The 24172-nt window shown below is 41.5% G+C and overlaps 1 pseudogene; it reads left to right on the top strand.

The window, feature by feature from the left end:
• Nucleotides 1–222: 222 nt before the first annotated feature.
• LOC145106980 (abscisic acid 8'-hydroxylase 1-like) lies at nucleotides 223–24172 on the top strand (annotated as a pseudogene).

Raw genomic sequence — 24172 nt, 5'->3', positions numbered from 1 at the left:
AACCCACAAGATCGAAGGATTGAAAAGTTCAAAATCACTGAAGCCCTGTTGGCGATGAAACATGAAGATGGTAAACCCGCGTGTGCTCACGTCCTAGGGATGAAATCACACATCGATAGGTTGATAATGTTGGGTGCGACTTTCCCAAAGAAGTTGGCTGTAGACTGGGTTCTTTAGTCACTCCCTGAATCATATAATAAGTTCGTAAGAGAGTATTATATGATGGATCTTGACGCGACCCTCATTGACCTGACTTACATGCTCATTGCTGCTGAATCAGAAATGATTTGGCAAAGCAATGGGGCATATTTGTCTGGTAGATCAACCAACCATGCTTCCGTGGACACTGCAGAGGAAGCCACATGTTTCTGCTGCCAAGAGAAGGGGCGTTGGCTACGAAGCTGCCCAGAGGACCTGAAGAATTCAAGAGATGGGAGAGTCAAGGAGTATGGCTCTACTTCAGGTAAAATCCACTATCTAACTTTGTTAAGTTCCTATTCATTGATTCTTAATACATAATGTGATAAGATTACATTTGGATGTTTTGCAGGATCGGAGAAAGGAAAGGAAGCTTGATGGAAGAGCAAAACGAGTCTGATCATGAAGAAATGGATTACGATCGCATGGATTTGAAGATCAGATTTTGAGCTTAGGAAGTTATGATAGATTTGTTAGGAATATTTTAGTTTTTCAATTGGTTTTGCATTGTAAGGACATGTTTTCCGCTGCTTTTATGAATAGAAATAATTTTTTTTTTGGTTTGACTTATTTTTATCCTTGCAATGAAATCGTTATGAAAAATTGATGTTTGTGTATTTCTACAATGAATGGATGTGATTCTTAGTTATATTATTTATGGGAGTATTGAAATTTTCTAAGTAGGAAAAAAAATTCCCATCGCCCAAATTTCAATTGGACAGAAGCTTGGAATCATATGATGTATGGAAATCATGGTACTTAGATAATTCTTTAATTCACATAAGAATGTGAAACAAATTAAGGACTAGGAGATCGAGTTCACAATGTTGTGCACTAGTCGAGTCCATCATAAATAATAACAAGATTATTCATATTAGTGAAAATGATCATACTTATAGGATTAAGCATGATTCTAAACCATTGAAAAGTTTAATGAATGACAGAACGAATAAGAAGAATCAATGAAGGCAGAAAGATAAAAAGTTTCTCCAATCTAAGAAGAAGGGAGAGTACTTTGGTATCATGTTTATGATCGTCTTGGTAATTATAGAACCATATCTCAATTGATCCTCTAAGATACATTAGTGCTTTTGTGAGACTAATAAGAAGAATTGGAAATTATAGAAATGGTTTAAATTGAAAGACCGATCATACTTCATTTCCAAAAATCAAGACTGTGACATTGAGTATCACGTCTTTCTTAGGTTAGTAACACTTATTAAATAAGGAATAGAGAAAGTCTTTTTATTCTTACTCACTTGAAATCGGTAAGTTGTGATGTCTTGAAGAAGACAAAGACCAACTAGAACCGAACAAGTAAAGTGTTAGTCTTGATAAGATTTCGCACTAACTCTTGAATATTCATTTGTTTAGAAATGTTTCTTGACAAAAGAATTGTATATGTCAAGAGGTCAGTGGGAGTCTAAATGATCTTGAAAACTTCAAAAACAAATCAAGAATAAACCTAATCAATAATCACTAGCACACGACTTGAGGTTTACAACCTATCGTGTTGACAAAATTTTGTTTTCTGTGCCATTCCAGTTTTAAGTCAACGATGCATGTGAGTCCTATGAATTCTCATTTGAATGCATAATGGCTAAGCATCTTAATCAATGGAAAGTACATTGATATATAGGAGTAAGCTGCTTAATAACTTGGAAGCAATGGTGGGACCCTTGATGGCAAGAAATTAAGATTAGTTAAGTTTGATCCATAAGAGTTTGGATTTGTCACAATGATATGACAAATTCACATGGATAGGAACACATACGCCATAAATTCTAAGTGTCATAAAGTTTCTCTCCTTCATGAAAATGATTATGAGGAAACGCTTTCACTAAGAAAGATTTTGAAGATAGCATTGTGTAATTTGCATTTTTCGAATTCGATTATGCTTACGACATCCCTCTTCATAGTTCGAATTGTGGGAAATGGCAAATGGGTCCGAACATTTTAGACTTATTGCTATAAGTTCTAGAATCGTTTAGACACACACATATGAGCTATCTAAGAAAAAGTGTATGAGTTTGAGAAGCTTGGATAAAGTTTTATCGAAGCATCTAGTATTAGAAATATGAACTTAAGAAATTCAATAAGTATTGTTTTCTACAAGTTCAACTGTTTTCTGAATACATGTCAAAGCTAGTGGGAGCATAAATGTTATGCTGGAATGAATATAATCATCATGTTAGTGGGAGCATGATTATTATTTTAAGTATTGCAAGTTAGCAATATTAATTATTAAAAACAAAAGGTTCACTTTGCAAAGTTGCGAGGGTTGAAAAGTTGTTTTTCTATAATTAAGGGAGAGAATATTATACTTCGTTTCGAGATCTAAAAGCTTAGATCAAGAAATTTTAATCAAATTTAGTCAAAAGATATATGAATGTTATGTTGAAAAAAAGATTCAACATAAGAGAATTCTCTATATGGAAATATTAGTTGCGTTCTCAAATTTTGATTATGATTACGACATCCCTCTTCATAGTTTGAATTTAGAGAACATGGCAAATAGAAATATTATGGAAATATTATAGCAAGGAACTGGTAAAGAATCATGTTTTTCATTATGAATCGTGTCTCATACGCTTCGGGTATAGGATCGATTGCATATGTTGTAATATTCGACCGTTCTAAAATTTTCCAAATGTCTAGGGCATTAAGAGGGAAAAAGGACTAGAACCGGATTTGACTAAAATAATTAAACAACTGTCAAGGACAATCTAAGGTTCACCAAGGATTGGTCACTTGTGAGCACTTGGAAGTGTAGTAATGGATGGACCATATTGACGTTATTATGAATAGATAAGATTCTATTTAAAATGAGTTGTCATATGGTAAATATGGAAATGTTTCCATACTAGGAGTTGGACGTTAAGAATTTATGTCTAGATTAGAAACTTTTATGCAAGAAGGACGTTCAAAGGAATGTACTTTGAATGTGAGACTTCACATCTATGGAATTGTCTTGTAACAATCTCCAATAGAGCATTTTGTAATATCATTGGCCGAGTCTTGGTGACTTTTGTACCGTGACATTACGAAAGAACCTTTGCATAAAATGTTAAAATCTAACATATTCTAGTAGTGGCGAGAATTTTGTATTCTTACACTAATGATTAGGATTGGGAATTGTGAAATGAGTTCAATTATACTATTTCACAAAGTAAGGACCATAGGTAAACATAGTGTGCATGCTTGGTGCATGGGACAACTGTTGTTATAATTCAAGTAAGAAGTTGATTACCCGAAACAACAAATAATGAGTAATAAATATGGTGATTAAATAAAAGGTGTTTTATTTATACTCAAAGGTTTGGGGCCATATAGGATTAGTATTATTCTTGTGTTTCAGTTTGCATGTTTTGACTTCCCGAATAATAAGATTATTCAAATCCTCCACAGTCGCTCATACTTTGGAAGTAGGTATGAAAGAAGATTGTCATGAATCCGTCTGTAGATTGTGTAAAGCGTTTAGACATAGCACAAGTTTGCTGCATAATTCATGAGTGATGCTATAAGATTAGAGTATTGGATTAAACCCACGCTCACTTGGGTCGCTTCATGGATTTTATCACGAGTGATTGGTGAGACGATAATATCCTATATTCTTGAAACCGAGATGTGTGAGTTGTATCTTGCGAGTCGGTTGCACATTGATAATATGTAAACGCACCAGTAACTTGGTGTTATAAAACGTATTGTTGTGTGTGATTCAGTGAGTAAGTACAAGCGAGCATTCGAGTCAAAGTTTATCCGTTCCTTTTACCCAAAATGGGATAAAAGAGATATATGTGGGTCCCTCGATGATTTAGTGATGACACCCTAAGCGCTTGGCCAAGCCGGGACTAAGTTGATGTGTTCAATTATAGTCTGTTGTCAGTTGTCGTAAATCAGAAATCGGGAAACAACACATGAACAGAGAGTATGATTAAAATCCATGTCTCAGTTCATATGATATCTAGAATGGAGGAATATATGATCCCTTATCTAAAGGACAAGTTGCTGATAAGATCAGAGTTAAACAGCGTCTTCGAGAGCTACGATTGCTAATCGGATTTCGAAGTCATACTTGTAAATTTAGTTATTAGACTTATCCAAGTGGGAGACTGTTGGATTAGTGTCTAAGCCCATAACTATATTTGGTATGTACTTGACCCCGTTGTGCATGGTCCTTTTGGGTTGCCTTCACCAAAGCAACTTGATAGGATGATTTATGAAGAAAGAGGATTAATTATGATTTAATAATATATTATGAGAATAATATATTAAAGGAGAAATCATATTGTTTAATTAATATTAGTCAAGAATTAATAAAGAATTGATTTTGTGACTAAAAGAAATTAATTAAATAAAGGGGACTAAAACTGTCAAATGTATGATAGTTGAGTTTGGGTTGGGAAACCCTAAGGAATGAGGGTGGACGAAATCTTGGAGGCTTGGGCATCCAATTTCGTCCAAAGGGGCCTCATTCCATAAGGTTCCTTGGACTTCTTAAGGCCTAAGCTATCCATTAGGGTTTGGACTAAAACCCTAGCAGCACAAGTATATAAGGACCCCTAGGGCAAGGGAAATCAGCTACACTTGATTCTAAGGAACCCTAGAGCCGATTTTACCTCTCTTCCCTCTCTCTCATACTTCATTCTCTTGCTTGTGGTGTTTGTAAGCCATTAGAGGAGTGACACTTGTGACTCTAAGCTCCAAGACAAGAAGATTCAAGCTATTCAAGAAGAGGTAATCATCTAGATCTATTCTTATTTGATAATTTCAAATTACCTATGATAGATTAAGGTTCTTACGTCTTGGATTAATTGCATGTACAATTAGAGAAACCTAGATCCAAGCATTAGGGTTTGTATGAGCACATAGGATGTTCTTATGGCTAAAACCCATCAGACTGTTGACTTGGACTTTGACCAAGGTTGACCAAGTTTGACTTTGAGGGTATTTATGGTATTTTGGGATTTTGACAAGTTAATCAAATGATGGTTATAGGCAGTTGAGTTGGACTTGCGTGTTGTGTCACACCCCGAAACCGGAATGGCGGAATCGTTCCGGGGTGGAGGACGTCATGTTTAGCATCACAACCAATGAATAATACCCCCAAACCGGAACGGCGGAAATGTTCGGGGGTGGTTAACGTCATGCGTAGTATCACAACAGTTGTATCATAGCAACACAACCAATACAATGGATACATACATAAGTAAAACGTTTACATCAGTTTGAAACTTGTTTGAAATACATCAACAATATGTAAAATATAAAAACATGACTCTTATTGCTCCGGCTCCTCTAAAACCAAGAAGTACCTGTCTACTGATTTCCTGAGAATACAAGCAGTTTGAAAGAATATCAGCATAAAGATGGTGAGTTCCTTTTGAAAAATGTTCTTTGAATCCTTTTAAAAAGTGTTTTTTCAAGAAAATCCTATATTTTCTTATAAAAAGCGTGTTTGAAACCCATTCCTTCCATGACTTCCAGATTCATACAAGATATGTACAATCCAAGGTGTCGTGGAATGAATATGAATATCCGTTGGTTACTTGTTAAGCAATCCGTTTATGAAAAGCCGAGTTATCCCGGGAAAATCCTATATTTTCCCTAAAAGTTGATCATTGATTATCCGTTCTAAACTGAGGTGTACAAGTATCTACCATACTTATATCGATAAACGTAGTTTTCTTTTAGAAACCCTGATTACTCCCAGTGAGGTATATTAGCCTTATTACATAAATAAAACTAATAAAAGAAAACGTGATGAACTAAATCCTGAAGGTAGTATTAATACCCTCCAGTAATCTATCGGTTATTACTTTGAGGTTAGTTCACTTAATTCATTATTACAAAAGTAAATCTCTTCTATCTACATTGTCAGTTTCATGACCATAACTGACTGGATATGGCACGTAACGGGGCCGGTATCCTTTATGACTTTGTCACCCGTAGACCTGCCGGTCCGACTGTAGCTAGCAGCAAGGTGCGGGATTGTCAGTCCCGTATAGATCTATACACAACAGTCACGCTCTCCCTACAAGAGATTCTGGTCACAAGTGTTAGTCCTACACTCTGATTCTGTGGGAGTGTTACCAAGGACGTGTCTCCAACTTAGACTAACAAATTTACAAGTAATAATACTGAAAATCCTTTTTATGATTTGCATGAATCCTTTATAAAATAATACATTTTACTACATGATTCACAAGTTCGTTACCCTAGTTTTGAAAACTGTTTCTACGAGTTGATTCCTTAATCGTTTGGTAAAAATTGTTTTTCCATGTTAAAAGCATACTGAAAATATAATTATCTTAACCAAAATAATATATTTTGAGCACAAGTTTCCTTGTACTTTTGCTTGTATTCCCCCCTGAAAACATGAAAAACTCGGAAAAGCGTAAGGGTATGAACTCACCTCGGGTAAGTGGTTTGATTGAAGGATCGATACGGAAAGCTGGATGTTCAAGTGAAGCCTTGAACAAGATTTGATCCTAATTAACACGTAATGACACATAAAGGAGTCAAATGAAGGTATTTCACCACTAGATGTGATGGAGAACCACTCTAGGGACTTGGAACTACTTACACTAAGTGTTAGGACCTTAAAGGATTGCACGAGGGAGGTTTATGGCCACCTTAAAGGTGTGTGCGGCCACGGATGTGCGGCCCAAGGGGTATGCGGCCATACACTCATGATGGAGGGTGCCTTTGAGGTGTTTTCAAGGTCCATACTTGCATCCATGAAGTGTTCTAGGTCCATACTTAGTTGTAGTACAAGTTAAGGGTCTTAGAAATGGGTTTGCGGCCCTAGGATGAGTGTGTGGTCGCACACGGGAATGTGTTGCCGCACACAAGGAGTGTGCTACCGCACAAGGGTGTGTGCGGTCGTACACCCTACATGATGATGTCCAAAATGCCAATTCTAAGGTGTAGAAAAGCTAGGGTCATGTCCAACTCGAATATGGAAGTCAAACTCTCACTTTGGAGGGTCTTTTAGGAGTGTGAGGCCACCTTATGTGGGTGTGTGGCCGCACTCCTTCAAAGAGATGAAGAACATGATGGGACATGATGAATAAAGGCTTAGATCAAGAGGCTCTTCAAGCACAATAAGCTAAGGGATGGATTACTCACGTTTTTGAAGCTTTTGAGAGTTTGTGGTTGAAGAAGCTTGAGAGAAATGGTGTTGTGTGCTACCAAGGTGTTAAAGGAATGAAATGAAAGGGGTCTACCCTTTATATTGGGGTGGGTGTGCTTCCTAGAAGTGAGTGTGCGGCCAAGAGGTGAGTGTGTGGCCGCACACCCATGTGTACGGCCGTACACTCCCCCTAAGGATGTGTATGGCCTGGTTTTGTCACCCTACGGCTTGCTGACTCATTCCTAACCTCGACCTTGGCTATACTCAAGCTTAGAACGCTTAAATGGACCCTTAATCAGTGCTAGGAGTTAACAGAAGCGATTTTAACTTAGATTAATTGACTAGATGTACCAGGTAGAAGTTTCGGGTTGTCACATCATCCCCTCGTTAGAGGGAATTTCGTCCCGAAATTCAAGAATACAGATGTAACTCGTGGACTTGGAAATGATGGGGGTACTTATGTTTCCTTGGATTCTCGTGCTCCCAAGTGAATCCAAGTTCCCGCTTGGCATTCCAGCAGACCTTCACTATCAGGATGTGATGTTATTTCGTTCGCTTGACTTCTCGATTCGCGTGTTCAAATGAAGCGTAGACTCTTGTCTAGCTCGATATCGTCGAGGGAAAATCGGAAGCGTCTCATCAGACAGACAATTCCTTGGTTCGACACGAGGAAGACGAGATGAACGTTGCTAAGCGCTCGAGGTAACTGGAGTTTGTACGCTACGGGACCGATCCTAGCAAGGATCTCGGATGGTCCAACGTATCTTGGATTTAGCTTTCTACGCTTTCCGAAGCATATCAGGCCTTTCCCAGGGTGAGACCTGCAAAAAGAACACGTTCACCAATCTGGTACTCCAAGGGTTTTTGTCTCTTATCGGTGTAGCCCTTTCGTACGATCCTTTTCAGTCGCCTCTTGGATTATTTCAGGACTCGTGAGAGTACTGTCATGGACTTGACTCTTGACTAGTTGCGTGTCGCCCACCTCAGCCCAGCACAGAGGGGATCTATACTTACGGCCATAGAGGGCTTCGAACGGCGCAACCTTGATGTTGGAAAGGTTGTCGTTGTTGCAAGAAAGTTCCACTAAGGGTAGATCAGTGTCCCACGACGTATCTACAATTGTCCGGATTGTTCTCTTACTTTGTCCATTTCTTTGTGGATGATGCTCTTTGCTTGAATACTTTCGGGTTTCGAAGAGAGATGAATTTTCGAAGTTCGCATCTAGTTTCTCGTTACGAGCGACGGGAGTTTTGCGATCAAACAATTTAAGACAAAAGGGTTTGGTATAACATAGACTCATTCGAACTAGATAGGACGACGTCGTAGAATCGCGCGTTAAGTTAGTCCGGGAGGATCGTTTTGTTCGAACATTGGTGCCCTAGATGAATGTCTCTGGTGTTTTCTGTGTTTGACTCGAAGTTAACAGGTACTACTAACACGAGGGTTCTGATGCTTTGAAACTATGAACTTTTATGAAATGGTTCTTACTAGATCTCTCTATGATCGTTTGGTGTACACAAGCTAAGTATAACTACAACTGACCCTAACGTATTCACTAAGCTATCATAATTTACTCATTGGGGCTTTAAATCTTATAAGAACGTCGTGATTTAATTTGGACGAGGAAGTAGTCACAATTATGAGCAATTATTGGGGTTTTAAAAAACGTACCAAAACATAGCAGGGTTCTTTGATGCTTCCTCATTCTATGAGGTCAGACTCCTCCTGTTTCCTCATTGTTCTTCTCTGTTGGGCAGTCTCTTTTGAAATGTCCTACATTACCACAGCGGTAACAGGTTGGACTTGTCCCAACATTAGTAGTCGGAGTGATGAAGTTGACTAAGGTCCTACAACTGCGGGAGGTGTGCCCCTTCCTGTTGCATCTAGTACAATGCAACACTCAGCAGACTCCATGATGATGGTAGTTGCATTTGCTGCAGTGCAGGAGGTTTCCCAAGTATGGTGTGGTTGGTGTTGGAACAACAGGGCTGACTGGGGTACTGACTGTCCCAATTCGTTTCCTCTCAGTAGGTCATTGGGTTGAACAACTTCCTTTGAGCTTTCGTTTCAGGATGTTAGGTTGGGGATCAGGTGTGTCCTTTATAGTAGGCACTTGTTGTTGAGATTGGTTAACACCAGGATTTGGATTGCCATTAACACTTCCACCCATATTTGTGTTGTTAGCGTTAAGAACAGCTAGGGCAGCTGCTACCGCTGCTGTGACAGTAGCTTGGAACGTAGCTGAGTCCATCTGGAGGACTGGTGTCTTACCGGCGGGTTGGTTATGTTTCTTCGGAGGCATGATCTGCTACATGTCAAGAAAAGAAGCTTGTGAGCAACAATGGTTGCCTCTGGATGTATCCTAAATGTTTATCTATGCATTGGGATTTCCCGTTTTGCTATCTGACTCTCATTGATTCGACCCACATCCCCATGATGTGGTCTTAGCAAGAATAGAAAAGATCTGAACACTATAGAATTCACATACAATAAATTTACGAACCCCTGGTTGCTCAGCTCATTGAGCTGGCTGGATAACTTTCTCATTTTCATCGATTCTCGACGATATGAAGTGTTAGCTATCAGGGTAGCTCCGGGGATCAAGTCGACACAGGATTCAACTTGACGCTCGGGAGGAACCCCTGGAATGTCTTTGGGGAAGACATCAGGAAAGTTGCAGACTTCGGAGATGCTCTCGAGGTCTTTAACCTTTTTGCGTCTCATCGACAACATGAGCCAGGAATGCATGGCATCCCTTTCGCAAATACTTCTGGGCTTTGGTGCAGGAAATGATACGAAGGTTCGAGCAAATTTTTATCACTGAAACCAGTGAGGATTTCGTCAAAGGGAAGATTGAGACGAATCGCATTCTCGAAACAAAGAACATTAGCACGATTTGGGGCTCAACCATCCCATGTCGATTAGGACATCGAAGTTTTTCATAAAGACTGATATGAAATCGATGGGGAAAAGGAATGATCGTCTAAGTACATCCTATGATACATGTTTTGAAGACAAAACAGTGATAGAACCTTGATAAAGTTGCTTAATTTGCATGCTACTGATCTAAGGTATACTCTTGACAATGATAATCTTTAACTGAAATATGATTGTTGCCATCATAACTGAAACTGAGATTACACATATTTCGGAACTCTTGACCTAAAAATAGGTCTAAGTCATTCTAACAGAGAAAGAATCTTGGCAACATGAAGGACAGAGATGTTTACGGAAAAGAGCTACTTAGGACATAAATATGAAAGTTATTCCTTAGACGAAAAAGGAAGGATGAGTAGAGTATTCTCCTATCGGCGACAGGTACTCCTCAAGTGAAACCTTAATTCGGCCAGTTGGCGTTCCACACCAAGCAGGCGTCTCTCGTACTCTGACTGGCGAGCTCAGAGGTCTATGACTTCGGCTCGGGTTGTAGCTAACTCTCGCTGCAGAGCTTCATTGTTCCTTGCAGCTCTCTCATGAGCAATCTCGAGGCGACGAATGCGATCCGTGCTGGTGTTCGAATCCGCTTTGAGCTCCACAGTTCGCTGAAGGGTTGCCCTACCTAGCTCCACATTGTGAGCCACTCGGCGTATCAGTATTGGAAGGGCCCTGCCCGCGGGGCCTCCTTCGTTCAGATTGTAGAAGTTGCGGTTTCCGTCGTATGGGAGGGGTTGGCCTTGCTCGTGGCTCCACCTATTCAAACTCTCGACCCACATAGGCGTTGGGCCTTGGAATTCAACTCGAGGGTTAGGATTTGGTATTGGGGCCACTTGAGGTAGGTTCTCGACTTCGGGTTCCGAGTCAGTCTCTTCAGGAAATGGTTCGACAAAGTCATCGTCCAAAGGAATTTCATGGTTTCCTTCTGGCTCTGGCTCGATCCATCCATCATCTCCTTGGTTGGGAAAGTACGGGTCGCCAGGAAGATGGAATCCAGCCATGCTATCTACGCGAGGTGATGGTAAAGGGATAGTTAATAGGCATCTAATCTATAATACTTCCAATGTATTATAGTTACATGATTGATTCTTGAAGAATGGATTTTTGGGTAAGTTTCCGGTTCGGTCGTTATAGCATCCTAAAATACTCCTATAGTATTTTAATCCTTATGTTTGGTTCTAGAACTCTTCTGGTACCTAGGTAAGTTTTAGGCTTGCTGCAACACCAGAGTCACTGCCCAGGTTTAACCGTGATGTCCAACATCCAAATACTTTTGTTTTGTTCTACTTATGACACGGATTCTGGTACTCGGGTATACTTATATACTTTGTTATAAAAATATTTATATTTTTGAAAGTATACTTTTAGCTTAGAGCACTTAGGCCCCTTAGTATTTATAGTTGTATACCATGTAAGGTTCGGTATACTTAGTTCGCTATAAACAAGGGCTCTGATACCAATCTGTCACACCCAGAAATCGGAATGGCGGAATCGTTCTGGGGTGGAGGACGTCATGTTTAGCATCACAACGAATGAATAATACCCCCAAACTGGAACGGCGGAAACGTTCGGGGGTGGTTGACGTCATGCGTAGTATCACAACAGTTGTATCATAGCAACACAACCAATACAGTGGATACATATATAAGTAAAATGTTTACATCAGTTTGAAACTTGTTTGAAATACATCAACAGTATGTAAAATATAAAAACATGACTCTTATTGCTCCGACTCCTCTAAAACCAAGAAGTACCTGTCTACTGATTTCCTGAGGATACAAGCAGTTTGAAAGAATATCAGCATAAAGCTGGTGAGTTCATAAGCATTTAGTTTTTGGTGGAAAAATGTTCTTTGAATCCTTTTGAAAAGTGTTTTTTAAGAAAATCCTATATTTTCTTATGAAAAGCGTGTTTGAAACCCATTCCTTCTATGACTTCCAAATTCATACAAGATATGTACAATCCAAGGTGTCGTGGAATGAATATGAATATCCGTTGGTTACTTGTTAAGAAATCCGTTTATGAAAAGCCGAGTTATCCTGGGAAAATCCTATATTTCCCCTAAAAGTTGATCATTGATTATCCGTTCTAAACTCAGGTGTACAAGTATCTACCATACTTATATCGATAAACGTAGTTTTCTTTTAGAAACCCTGATTACTCCCAGTGATGTATATTAGCCTTATTACATAAATAAAACTAATAAAAGAAAACGTGATGAACTAAATCCTGAAGGTAGTATTAATACCCTCCAGTAATCTATCGGTTATTACTTTGAGGTTAGTTCACTTGATTCATTATTACAAAAGTAAATCTCTGCTATCTACATTGTGAGTTTCATGACCATAACTGACTGGATATGGCACGTAACGGGACCGGTATCCTTTATGACTTTGTCACCCGTAGACCTGCCGGTCCGATTGTAGCTAGCAGCAAGGTGCAGGATTGTCAGTCCCGTATAGATCTATACACAACAGTCACGCTCTCCCTACAAGAGATTCTGGTCACAAGTGTTAGTCCTACACTCTGATTCTGTGGGAGTGTTACCAAGGACGTGTCTCCAACTTAGACTAACAAATTTACAAGTAATAATACTGAAAATCCTTTTTATGATTTGCATGAATCCTTTATAAAATAATACATTTTACTACATGATTCACAAGTTCGTTAACCTAGTTTTGAAAACTGTTTCTACGAGTTGATTTCTTAATCGTTTGGTAAAAACTGTTTTTCCATGTTAAAAGCATACTGAAAATATAATTATCTTAACCAAAATAATATATTTTGAGCACAAGTTTCCTTGTACTTTTTCTTGTATTCCCCCCTGAAAACATGAAAAACTCGGAAAAGCGTAGGGGTATGAACTCACCTCGGGTAAGTGGTTTGATTGAAGGATCGATACGGAAAGCTGGATGTTCAAGTGAAGCCTTGAACACGATTTGATCCTAATTAACACGTAATGACACATAAAGGAGTCAAATGAAGGTATTTCACCACTAGATGTGATGGATAACCACTCTAGGGACTTGGAACTACTTGCACTAAGTGTTAGGACCTTAAAGGATTGCATGAGGGAGGTGTATGGCCACCTTAAAGGTGTGTGCGGCCATGGGTGTGCGGCCCAAGGGGTGTGCGGCCGTACACTCATAATGGAGGGTGCCTTTGAGGTATTTTCAAGGTCCATACTTGCATCCATGAAGTGTTCTAGGTCCATACATAGTTGTAGTACAAGTTAAGGGTCTTAGAAATGGGTTTGCGGCCCTAGGATGAGTGTGTGGTCGCACACGGGAGTGTGCTGCTGCACACAAGGAGTATGCTACCGAACAAGGGTGTGTGCGGCCATACACAGGTGTGTGGGGTCGTACACCCTACATGATGATGTCCAAAATGCCAATTCTAAGGTGTAGAAAAGCTAGGGTAATGTCCAACTCGAATATGGAAGTCAAACTCTCACTTTGGAGGGTCTTTTAGGAGTGTGAGGCCACCTTATGTGGGTGTGCGGCCGCACTCCTTCAAAGAGATGAAGACCATGACGGGACATGATTAATAAAGGCTTAGATCAAGAGGCTCTTCAAGCACAATAAGCTAAGGGATGGATTACTCACGTTTTTAAAGCTTTGGAGAGTTTATAGTTGAAGAAGTTTGAGAGAAATGGTGTTGTGTGCTGCCAAGGTGTTAAAGGAATGAAAGGAAAGGGGTCTAACCTTTATATAGGGGTGGGTGTGCTGCCTAGAAATGAGTATGTGGCCAAGAGGTGAGTGTGCGGCCACACACCCATGTGTACGGCCGTACACTCCCCCTAAGGGTGTGTATGGCCCGACTTTGTCACCCTACGGCTTGCTGACTCATTCCTAACCTCAACCTTGGCTATACTCCAGCTTAGAACCCTTAAATGGACCCTTAATCAGTGCTAGGAGTTAACAGAAACGAGTTTAAATTAGATTAACTGACTAGATGTACCAGGTAGAAGTTTCGGGTTGTCACATGTTGGGACTTATCTGATCCTATCCTATCAGTTCAACATTCTTGAGAGGTGAGTCTCCTCACCATACCAATGGGTCGAAGGCACCAAGGCTGGCCCATTTTATGATATGTGGTACACTAGTTGAAGTAGTGTTATGTGGCATGTTAGCTGGTTATGTGCTAGGAGGTATGCTAGTTGTATATGTGGTATGCTTGTATGGAAGACCATGGGAGAGCCCATGACACCTGGATGTAAGACCATGTGGAGAGCCTATGGATTTCCTATTAAAGACCATGGGAGAGCCCATGACACTTAGATGTACGACCATGTGGAGAGCCCATGGCTTTCCTATTAAAGACCATGGGGGGAGCCCATGGCACTTAGGTGTAAGACCATGTGGGGAGCTCATGGCATCCTGGAGTAAGACCTTGGGAGGAGCCGACAACATCCCTATATGTTGTATGCATGGCTTATATGGTATTGTGTAGCTTTTATAACTAATATGGGCTATGTGATTATGTGGTTTGTGTGGGGTATGCTCTGGGGAACTCACTAAGCATTAGCTTACAGTTTGTTGATTTGTTTCAGGTACTTCTGAGCCTAAGGGCAAAGGCAAGGCTTGATGGCGCGACATGCACTCTTCGGCATTTGATTTGATGGGACACTCTGATATTTGAAATAAAATTGTTGATGTTATGAATTTGAAGACAATTGTTCTTGAGATTTTTGGTTTATTGGAAATGTTTTGACTATTTAAAAATGAAAATTTTCTTTTGAAAATTGGGTCGTTACAAGTTGGTATCAGAGCCTTGGTTTGAGGGATTCGGGCACACCCTCGGGTGTCTCAGGACTCAAACTAAGGAAATGGTAAAATTTGTTTTCAAAAATAAAAGTTAAAAACTTCTTGAAATGGAAAATAGGAGAGTGCAATGCTCGTGATCGGTCGAGCCAAGTAAGTAGTTCCCCAATATGTTAGCCTTGTTATACTGATACTTGAGTTATGATAATCGTATGAATCTTGCTACGTGTATGCTTTCAAAATTGTATACGGTTAGGGTCTTATAGCCTCAGAATTATGGATTTGACCTTATTACCTGTTCCTTGTCTGGTTGTGGTCTTAGGGTAGAGTCTGTTATTCAAAAGTGTATTTGATCATGTTATGTGTATAATTTCCATGCATAAGGCAACCTGTTATGATTGAGTTCTGGTTTGTTATGGATGAGGCAAATCTTAGGATAGCCTAGGATTTGAGTTATGCGGTAGCCTGCGAGATATGTTTTGTTCTGGGACGAATTAGAGTTATCAGTTAGAGCCTTGAGGAAGGTACAGGTAGGTGTGAAATGTAGTATTGGGCCCGTACTACTAAAAGCACACGGCTTGTACCCGAACAGGCCGAACTAATGCTAGACCTGGAAGCTCTAAGGAGGACTGGTGTGGGAGGATCCCCTTTTTGGACATCCTGATCATTATGGTTTATGATGTTGCAGTTCAGTATGGTAGTGACACGATTTGGAGCAGGGGGAACAGGATCAGGATCCAGATTTGGGTCGGGCGACGGTATCGAGCCCATTGATGAGAGGCTGCGCGAGCTCATTGCAGCCGAGTTTACGAGGGACATCCTTGACGCTACCCCAATGATTTTTGGGAAGGTCAAGGAAGGGATGATGAATATTATGGAGGAGAGGCTCAGGGCATTTAGAGCCGAGATTTCTGCGGGCCAGGTCGGGGCCCGAACTCCCTTGTTCCGGGAGTTCAAGGCGTGCGGAGCGCCGAAGTTCTTTGGGGCCAGGGATCCCATAGTTAGCCGACGATGGGTAGCGACATAGAGAACACCCAGCGCACACGTTCTTGCCCTTATGCAGTAAAGGTGGGTTTTGCTTCATGTATGCTGAGAGATCGAGCCCGAGATTGGTAGGGAGAGGTGACTAGCCAGGTGGGAGCAGCCGATGTGGCTGAGATGACATGGGCAGAGTTTTTCAGGCGATTCGATTTGGAGTTTGCACCACCTATTGAGGTGCAAAGGCTAGTGAGGGAGTTTCATGAGCTCCAGCAGACCACCGAGACTGTGGCGGAGATCACCGCCAATTTTCGGGAACGAGCACTGTTGATCCCACAGTATGCTACAGACGAGGATATGAGGAGGACGAGGTATCATTCCATGCTGAGGGATGATATCCGAGAGTTTGTGAGCTTTACAGGGTGCAAAACCCTGAATAAGATGGTGGAGAAGGCTCGTGAGCGGGAGATGGAGTTGGACTTCCGCACCAAAAGGAAGCCTGAGCAGGCACATATAGCAGTAGGTCAGGCTAAAAAGCCTAAGTCCTCGGATTCTTCCAGCAGGGGCTAGCAGGGTCATCGCCGGTGTGCCAAGTGTGGTAAACTGCACAGTGGGGCTTGTCGGACGACAGGCTCGGGATGCTACACATGTGGCCAGTCGGGCCACATGATCAGGGATTGCCCCAAAAAGGGCTTGATTTGTTTCACTGCAACCAGACCGGCCACAAACGAGTCGATTGTCCGAGGTTGCAGGGAGGGGGAGGAGCAGTAGCAATGCCTGCGCCCGCCACACTGAGGATCACAGATGGCCGCCCTGCTAAGGCGGATGCTCCAACAGTGAAGAGTCGCACATTTCAGTTGACTACCGAGGAGGCTCGGGCAGAGCCAGACGTCGTGGCTGGTACGTGTTATATATTTCCTGCTTGATACTGATTTGTATTGCTTATGTGTATATATGTGCTCATGTATAGGGACCTTTTTGGTCAATGGTATGTCGGCCCACGTTCTATTCGATTCGGGAGCTACCCGATCATTTGTATCTCTTGCGCTTAGCAAGAAGTTCCGGGATGCGCCGGGGACTTTGGATTCCCCGCTTGAGGTTGAGATTGCGGACGACTGCACTGTGAGTGTTGCGAGGGTGTATCGGGACTGTGTCCTGAATGTTCTTGGGGAGAGGTTTCGTGTGGACCTAGTCCCGATACCATTACGAGGGCTGAAGGTGATCGTCGGGATGGACTGGCTAGGGGCCAATGGGGCCATGATTGATTGCGAGCGCCAGCTGGTGAGGGTTCGAACCCCAAGATGGGGAGAACTGGTTATTTATGAATAGGGCCTCGCAGGGGCCAACCCTATGTTCAGCTGCGAGGGCTAGGAGATTGCTTCATCAGGGTTGTTCGGGATTTTTGGCATATATCTCGGATACGAGGGTCGAGACCTCAACAGATTTGGGTAGTGTGCCAGTGGTACGAGAGTTTCGGGATGTCTTCCCCGAAGAGTTGCATGGAGTGCCTCCGGAGAGGCAAGTGGAGTTTCATATTGATTTGGTGCCGGGTGCCGCTCCGATAGCCAAGGCACCGTACCGGCTAGCTCCGCCCGAGATGCAGGAGCTATCTACGCAGCTTTAGGAGCTGCTAGACCGAGGGTTTATCCGTCCGAGCAGTTCCCTGTGGGGAGCACTGATCCTGTTCGTGAAAAAGAAGGACGGGTCACACAGGATGTGTATTGATTATATAGAGCTGAACAAGCTAACGGTGAAAATTTGTTATCCGCTACGGAGGATCAATGATTTGTTCGATCACCTGCAGGGTGCATCTTGGTTTTCCAAGATTGATCTTCGGTCGGGGTACCATCAGATGAGGATTTGGGAAGAGGATATACCGAAGACAGCTTTCAGGACTCGGTACGGGCACTATGAGTTTGTGGTGATGCCATTTGGGCTCACCAATGCCCCAGCAACATTCATGGATCTCATGAACAGGGTGTGCAGACCGATGCTGGATCGGTCGGTGATCGTTTTTATTAATGATATCATGGTCTATTCTAAGACCAAGGAACAACATGAGCAACATCTGAGGGAGGTATTGGAGACACGGAGAATGGAAAGGGTTTATGCCAAGTTCTCAAAGTGTGATTTTTGGCTGCGAGAGGTGCAATTTTTTGGGGCACATCGTCAACCAGGAGGGTATATCAGTGGATCCAGCCAAGGTTGAGGCAGTGATGCGGTGGGAAGTACCGAAGAACGCATCTGAGACCCGTAGCTTCTTGGGTTTAGCGGGCTATTATCGGAGATTCATCCAGGATTTCTCCAAGATCGTTGTACCTTTGACCCGTTTGACCAAGAAGAATGAAACTTTCTGGTGGGGCCCGGACTAGCAGTCGACTTTCGAGATCTTGAGGCAGAAGTTATGTGAGGCCCCAATTCTAGTGCTACCAGAGGGGCTGGATGATTTGGTAGTGTATTGTGATGCATCGATCTCAGGGTTAGGGGCGATACTGATGCAGAGGGGGCATGTGATTGCTTACGCCTCGAGGCAGTTGAAGCCTCATGAGGCGAATTACCCCACTCATGACCTGGAATTAGGGGCAGTGGTGTTTGTCCTCAAAATCTGGAGACATTACTTGTATGGAGTACGGTGCACTATTTATACTAATCACAAGAGTCTGAAGTATTTGATGGATTAACATAACCTCAACATGTGACATAGGAGATGGTTGGATGTGATAAAAGATTATGACTGTGAGATCTTATACCATCCAGGGAAGGCCAACGTGGTGGCCAATGCTTTGAGCCGCAAGACGGCGGTTTCCCCGATTGGGAACGTTTGCTTGAGGATGACGGTGATTTCTCCATTGTTGGATATGATCAAAGAGGCTCAGGTGGAGGGTTTGAAGAAAGAGACCTAGAAGATAGAGCGGATTCGGGGACAATTTCCCGTGTTTGTTTGGGATAGTCGAGGTCTTCTGACACAGTGTGGCCGGGTGTGGGTACCGGCAACCGGGGGTGTAAAAAAGAAGATCCTGGAGGAGGCACACAAATCCAAGTTCTCTATTCACCCGGGGCTACAAAGATGTATAGAGACCTGAGACTGAGTTACTGGTGGACCTGCATGAAGCGGAAGATCGCCTGGTTTGTGGAGCGGTGCTTGACCTGCAGGAAGGTCAAGGCCAAACATCAGCGGCCTCATGGTAAGGTTCAGCCGCTACCCATTCCCATGTGGAAATGGGAATAGATCACCATGGACTTCATCACGAAGTTACCGAGGACGACGAGGGGTGTGGATGCCATATGGGTTATTGTGGATAGATTGACGAAGAGTGCCCACTTTATTCCGATCTCCGAGAGCATCTCCGCGGAGAAATTAGTCGATATTTACGTGCGAGAGGTGGTGGTTAGGCACAGGGTGCCAGTGTCAGTAGTCTCCGACCGGGGTGTTCGATTCACATCTAGGTTCTGGTAGAAGTTCCACGAGGAATTGGGCACTCAGTTGTATTTCAGCACGACATACCACCCCCAGACAGATGGCCAGAGCGAGAGGACGATCCAGACACTCGAGGATATGCTTCGGGCATGCGTTTTGGATTTTGGAGGGATTTAGGATACATACCTCCCACTAGAAGAGTTTTCATACAATAATAGTTATCATGCTAGTATCGACCGACCACCGTTTGAGATGTTGTATGGTCGGAGGTGTAGGACCTCTGTTTGTTGGGGTGAGGTAGGGCACCGAGTCATGGGGAGCACCGAGGTGCTGCTCAAGACTACTGAATTGATCCAGTAGGTGCGTAACTGGCTGCGAGTTGTATAGAGCCGTCAGAAAAGCTATGTTGACCGGAGCCGATCGGATCTTGAGTTTCAGGTGGGGTATTTCGTCTTGCTGAAAGTGTCACCATGGAAGGGTGTCATTAGGTTCCGGAAGAGAGGCAAGTTAGGGCCCCGATATATTGGACCGTTCAGGATTACTGCCTGGGTGGGCAAGGTGGCCTATTGCGAGGGCAATAATTGATTTCGGGAGCGGGAGTAGTGGCAACTATTTCCGCTCTCGTTTGGTCCCCTTGACATCCCTACGTTCAACACACACATAACACTTGACTTTTCACAGTTGTTTGTTTTTTAGAAGATTTCTGACTTAAAAACTATTGTGTGTGTGTGTTGCGTGGCGCAACACTAGACTCTCTCCTCTTTAAACCACTTCCCACCTTACTTTAAGTTATATTATTCAACATAGATTTGTTTTAATTTTTTCCGACAATATGTTTATTATTTTAATAATATTATAAAAGATATTATAAACAATATGTTTACATAATTTCGAAATCATTTGGTAAATTTCATCTAAATATTTTTTTGTGTTACATAGTTTATAACCAAATATTAATAAATTATAAAGTTAATCACTAAAGTTATCAAATTTATTGAAGTTACCCAAAAAAATTACCATCGTCTTCGAAAATATAACAAAATGAACATGTTGTTCGTTAAATTAACAAATTTATTTATTGGTATTTAACAAATATTATGTTTAATTATTTTATATAAATGTCTTTAAAAATCATATCATCACAATGATCTTTATATTTGATTTACATACGATTAAACTAAATAAAATTTTGATTTAGAATTAATTTTAACTATTTTATGGTTAATTAATTTTAAAATTTTTATTTTGACATTTGTGGTCTCTCTGTAACGCTCATTTCAGGTATCTATTTCTTTTCAGAATTTTAGGGTTTTAGACTGGAACTCGACGAATTGGGGAGCTCCAACTCGTCGAGTAGAGATCATTGTGGGACGCGGGATTTAGGACCTACTCGACGAGTTGGAAGGCCCAACTCGACGAGTAGGCGTTATAAAGGAAAACCCTAAATTTTAGGGTTTGCACCCTATATAATCTCCTTAAAACCTTGAGGCTGACCTTCCATCAGCCTCCAAACCCTAAGAACGTTAGTGCTAAACCCTAATCCCCATTTTCTCTCATATTGTAAGCTAGACTGACTTTTGGAGCTTAGGAAGAAGAAGATAGTGCGAAGAAGGAGGAGATCCAACAAACAAAGCCCTCACTCTTGAGCTTGACCATCTTGTGGACTATTGTAAGCATTCAAGATTCGATTTTTATCTTAGAATATGACTAGATCTTGAGTTTACTCTTCATTTCCCATCATTCTTGTCGATTGCATGCATGGGGTTCATAAAGTTTGCAACTTTATGAATCTATAGGGCAAAATGGTACCATGGTGGGCTAGATCTAGCTTTTGGTCAAGCATGGATGCCATACATGGATTTTAGTGTATATTTTTCCTCTTTGGCCACTTTGAATTCAAGACATGCATTGGACATGCATGTCCATAAAGTCTTCATCTTTGGAACGTTTTGAGGATTAAAACCTCTTCTGGAAAGGAGGGATTCCAGATTCCTAGAGTCTTGAACCACATGGCTAAGCTTTTGAGCTTTCCAACCTTTGTTAAGGGCTTTAGAGCATTCAGAGTGGTTCTAGAGGATAAAGTTGAAAACTTTATCCTTCTAGACACCTTTAGATTTCAGATCTAAGCCTTAGAGCCCCTGCAATCAACGTATCATCGGAATAAGCAAACAGGGGGGAAACTCGACGAGTTTCCCTGGCAACACGACAAGTTGGATCAGGTTTCCCCGTCTACTGGATATTTAGTGAACTCGTCGAGTTGATGAGACAAATCGGCGAGTTGGCTAGGGTTTGTCTCGGTTTTCTGGACTCTGAAGGAACTCGACGAGTTGCTAGATGCACTCAACGAGTTGGGGTCAACATGGACTGTTGACCTTGACTGTTGACTTGGACTTTGACCAGGGTTGACCAAGTTTGACTTTGAGGGTATTTATGGTATTTCGGGATTTTGACAAGTTAATCACATGATGGTTATAGGCAGTTGAGTTGGAGCTAAGCGTTGGGAATTATCTGATCCTATCCTATCAGTTCAGCATTCTTGAGATGTGAGTCTCCTCACCATACCAATGGGTCGAAGGCACCAAGGCCGACCCATTTTATGATATGTGGTACACTAGTTGAAGTAGTGTTATGTGGCATGTTAGTTGGTTATATGCTAGGAGGTATGCTAGTTGTATATGTGGTATGCTTGTATGGAAGACCATGGGAGAGCCCATGACACCTGGATGTAAGACCATGTGGAGAGCCTATGGATTTCCTATTAAAGACCATGGGAGAGCCCATGACACTTAGATGTAAGACCATGTGGAGAGCCCATGGCTTTCCTATTAAAGACCATGGGGGGAGCCCATGACACTTAGGTGTAAGACCATGTGGGGAGCCCATGACATCTTGGAGTAAGACCCTGGGAGGAGCCGACGCCATCCCTATATGTTGTATGCATGGCTTATATGGTATTGTGTAGCTTTTATAGCTAATATGGGTTATGTGATTATGTGGTTTGTGTGGGGTATGCTCTGGGGAACTCACTAAGCATTAGCTTACAGTTTGTTGATTTGTTTCAGGTACTTCTGAGCCTAAGGGCAAAGGCAAGGCTTGATGGCGCGGCATGCACTCTCCGACATTTGATTTGATGGGATACTCTGATATTTGAAATAAAATTGTTGATGTTATGAATTTGAAAACAATTGTTCTTGAGATTTTTGGTTTATTGGAAATGTTTTGACTATTTAAAAATGAAAATTTTCTTTTGAAAATTGGGTCGTTACACTCTCTTTTGGTATTCTCGCTGTTTATGTAATAACTGACCAATAAAAATTGGATTGGTGTCCCCTTCACCGATTGTGTAAGCCAATAAGAGTTGGATTGCTGCCGATTCTTTTTTTTTTCGCAGGTATCCCTCCCCACCTCTGCCTCACACACACACATACACACACACACACACACACTTACCAGTCAAAATCTCCCTAACCCGTTGGGCACCTCAGCTGGCCATATAATGATCAAACTCTACTCCCAAAACCCAAATGTCTTTTCTCCTCAAAAGTCAAAAAGTGAGTCCTTTCTACACTTCCACCTTATCGTTTTACAGTTAACTTCTTTTTATTTTCACAAATAAAATAAACAAAAATCTTGAATTTTACTTTGCAGGTATGGTTCAATCTTTAAAACCCACATATTAGGCTGTCGTTGCATCATGATTTCAAGCCATGTGGTTGCTAAACTCGTGATTGTAACCAAATCTCATCTCTTTAAGCCCATATTTCGGCGAGTAAAGAAAGAATGATCGGAAAACAATCGATTTTATTTCATCAGGGTGATTATCATTTCAAGTTAAGACGACTTGTTCTTAGAGCATTCATATCAAAATCAATCAAACACATGGTTTCCGACATTGAATCCATAACCATCAATGCCCTCCAATCATGGAAAAACAGATTAATCAATACTTTTCAAGAAATGAAAACAGTAAGTAAAATATTCTCAAAACAGGGGATTGATAAATGACAATTTAACATCAACCAACACTCTGTTTTCTAATTGAAGTTTTCTTTTCATCTTCAGTTTACATTCAATGTCTCATTGCTTTCAATGTTGGGAAACCATGAAGTGCTCAACAGGGATGATCTCAAAAGAGGCTATTACATACTCGAAAAAGGGTATAGTTCAATGTGAATTAATCTTCCTAGAATATTGTTTCACAAATCAATGAAAGCTAGAAAGGAACTTGTAAAGATCATATCCAAAATTATACCGTGTTGAAGGGAAATGAAGGAACAACATAATGACTTGTTGGGTTCTTTCATGGAAGACAAAGAAGAACTCATCGACGAACATATCGTCGATAACATCATCAGGGTTAAAAGAACCAGCGAGGAGTTATACGTGAGTGGGACGAGTTTAACTATTCAGGACACACAATGGCGGAGTGGCGGAAAAAAGGTACAACGACATAGGCGATGACCTGAAAAAAAGATACGAAGAGTATATTCAAAAGTGAATAGAGTGAAAAGAGACAGTGGAGAGGAGAAAGAGGCGGCTTGGCCTGGCTTGTGTTCTCCAAGGTTGATGATTTGGGAGATTACGAATACACTGATGTTTATGGTCTACATCTTCTTCAACCACATGTACAACATTCAAAGTGTTGGGTACACATATATGTTTTTCCAGTTACAGGTTTTGGTTATTGTAATCAATATTGATCTTGCGTTTTATTTACCAGTTATGTTTGGACTGAAAGGTGGTTGA

Source organism: Lactuca virosa, chromosome 4 (genome assembly GCF_052849685.1).
Source record: "Lactuca virosa cultivar CGN04683 chromosome 4, Lactuca_virosa_CGN04683_v6, whole genome shotgun sequence".
NCBI classification, from domain to species: domain Eukaryota; kingdom Viridiplantae; phylum Streptophyta; class Magnoliopsida; order Asterales; family Asteraceae; genus Lactuca; species Lactuca virosa.
The sequence above is the reverse complement of the archived record's forward strand: the minus strand, read 5'-3'. Positions and strand labels throughout refer to the sequence as shown.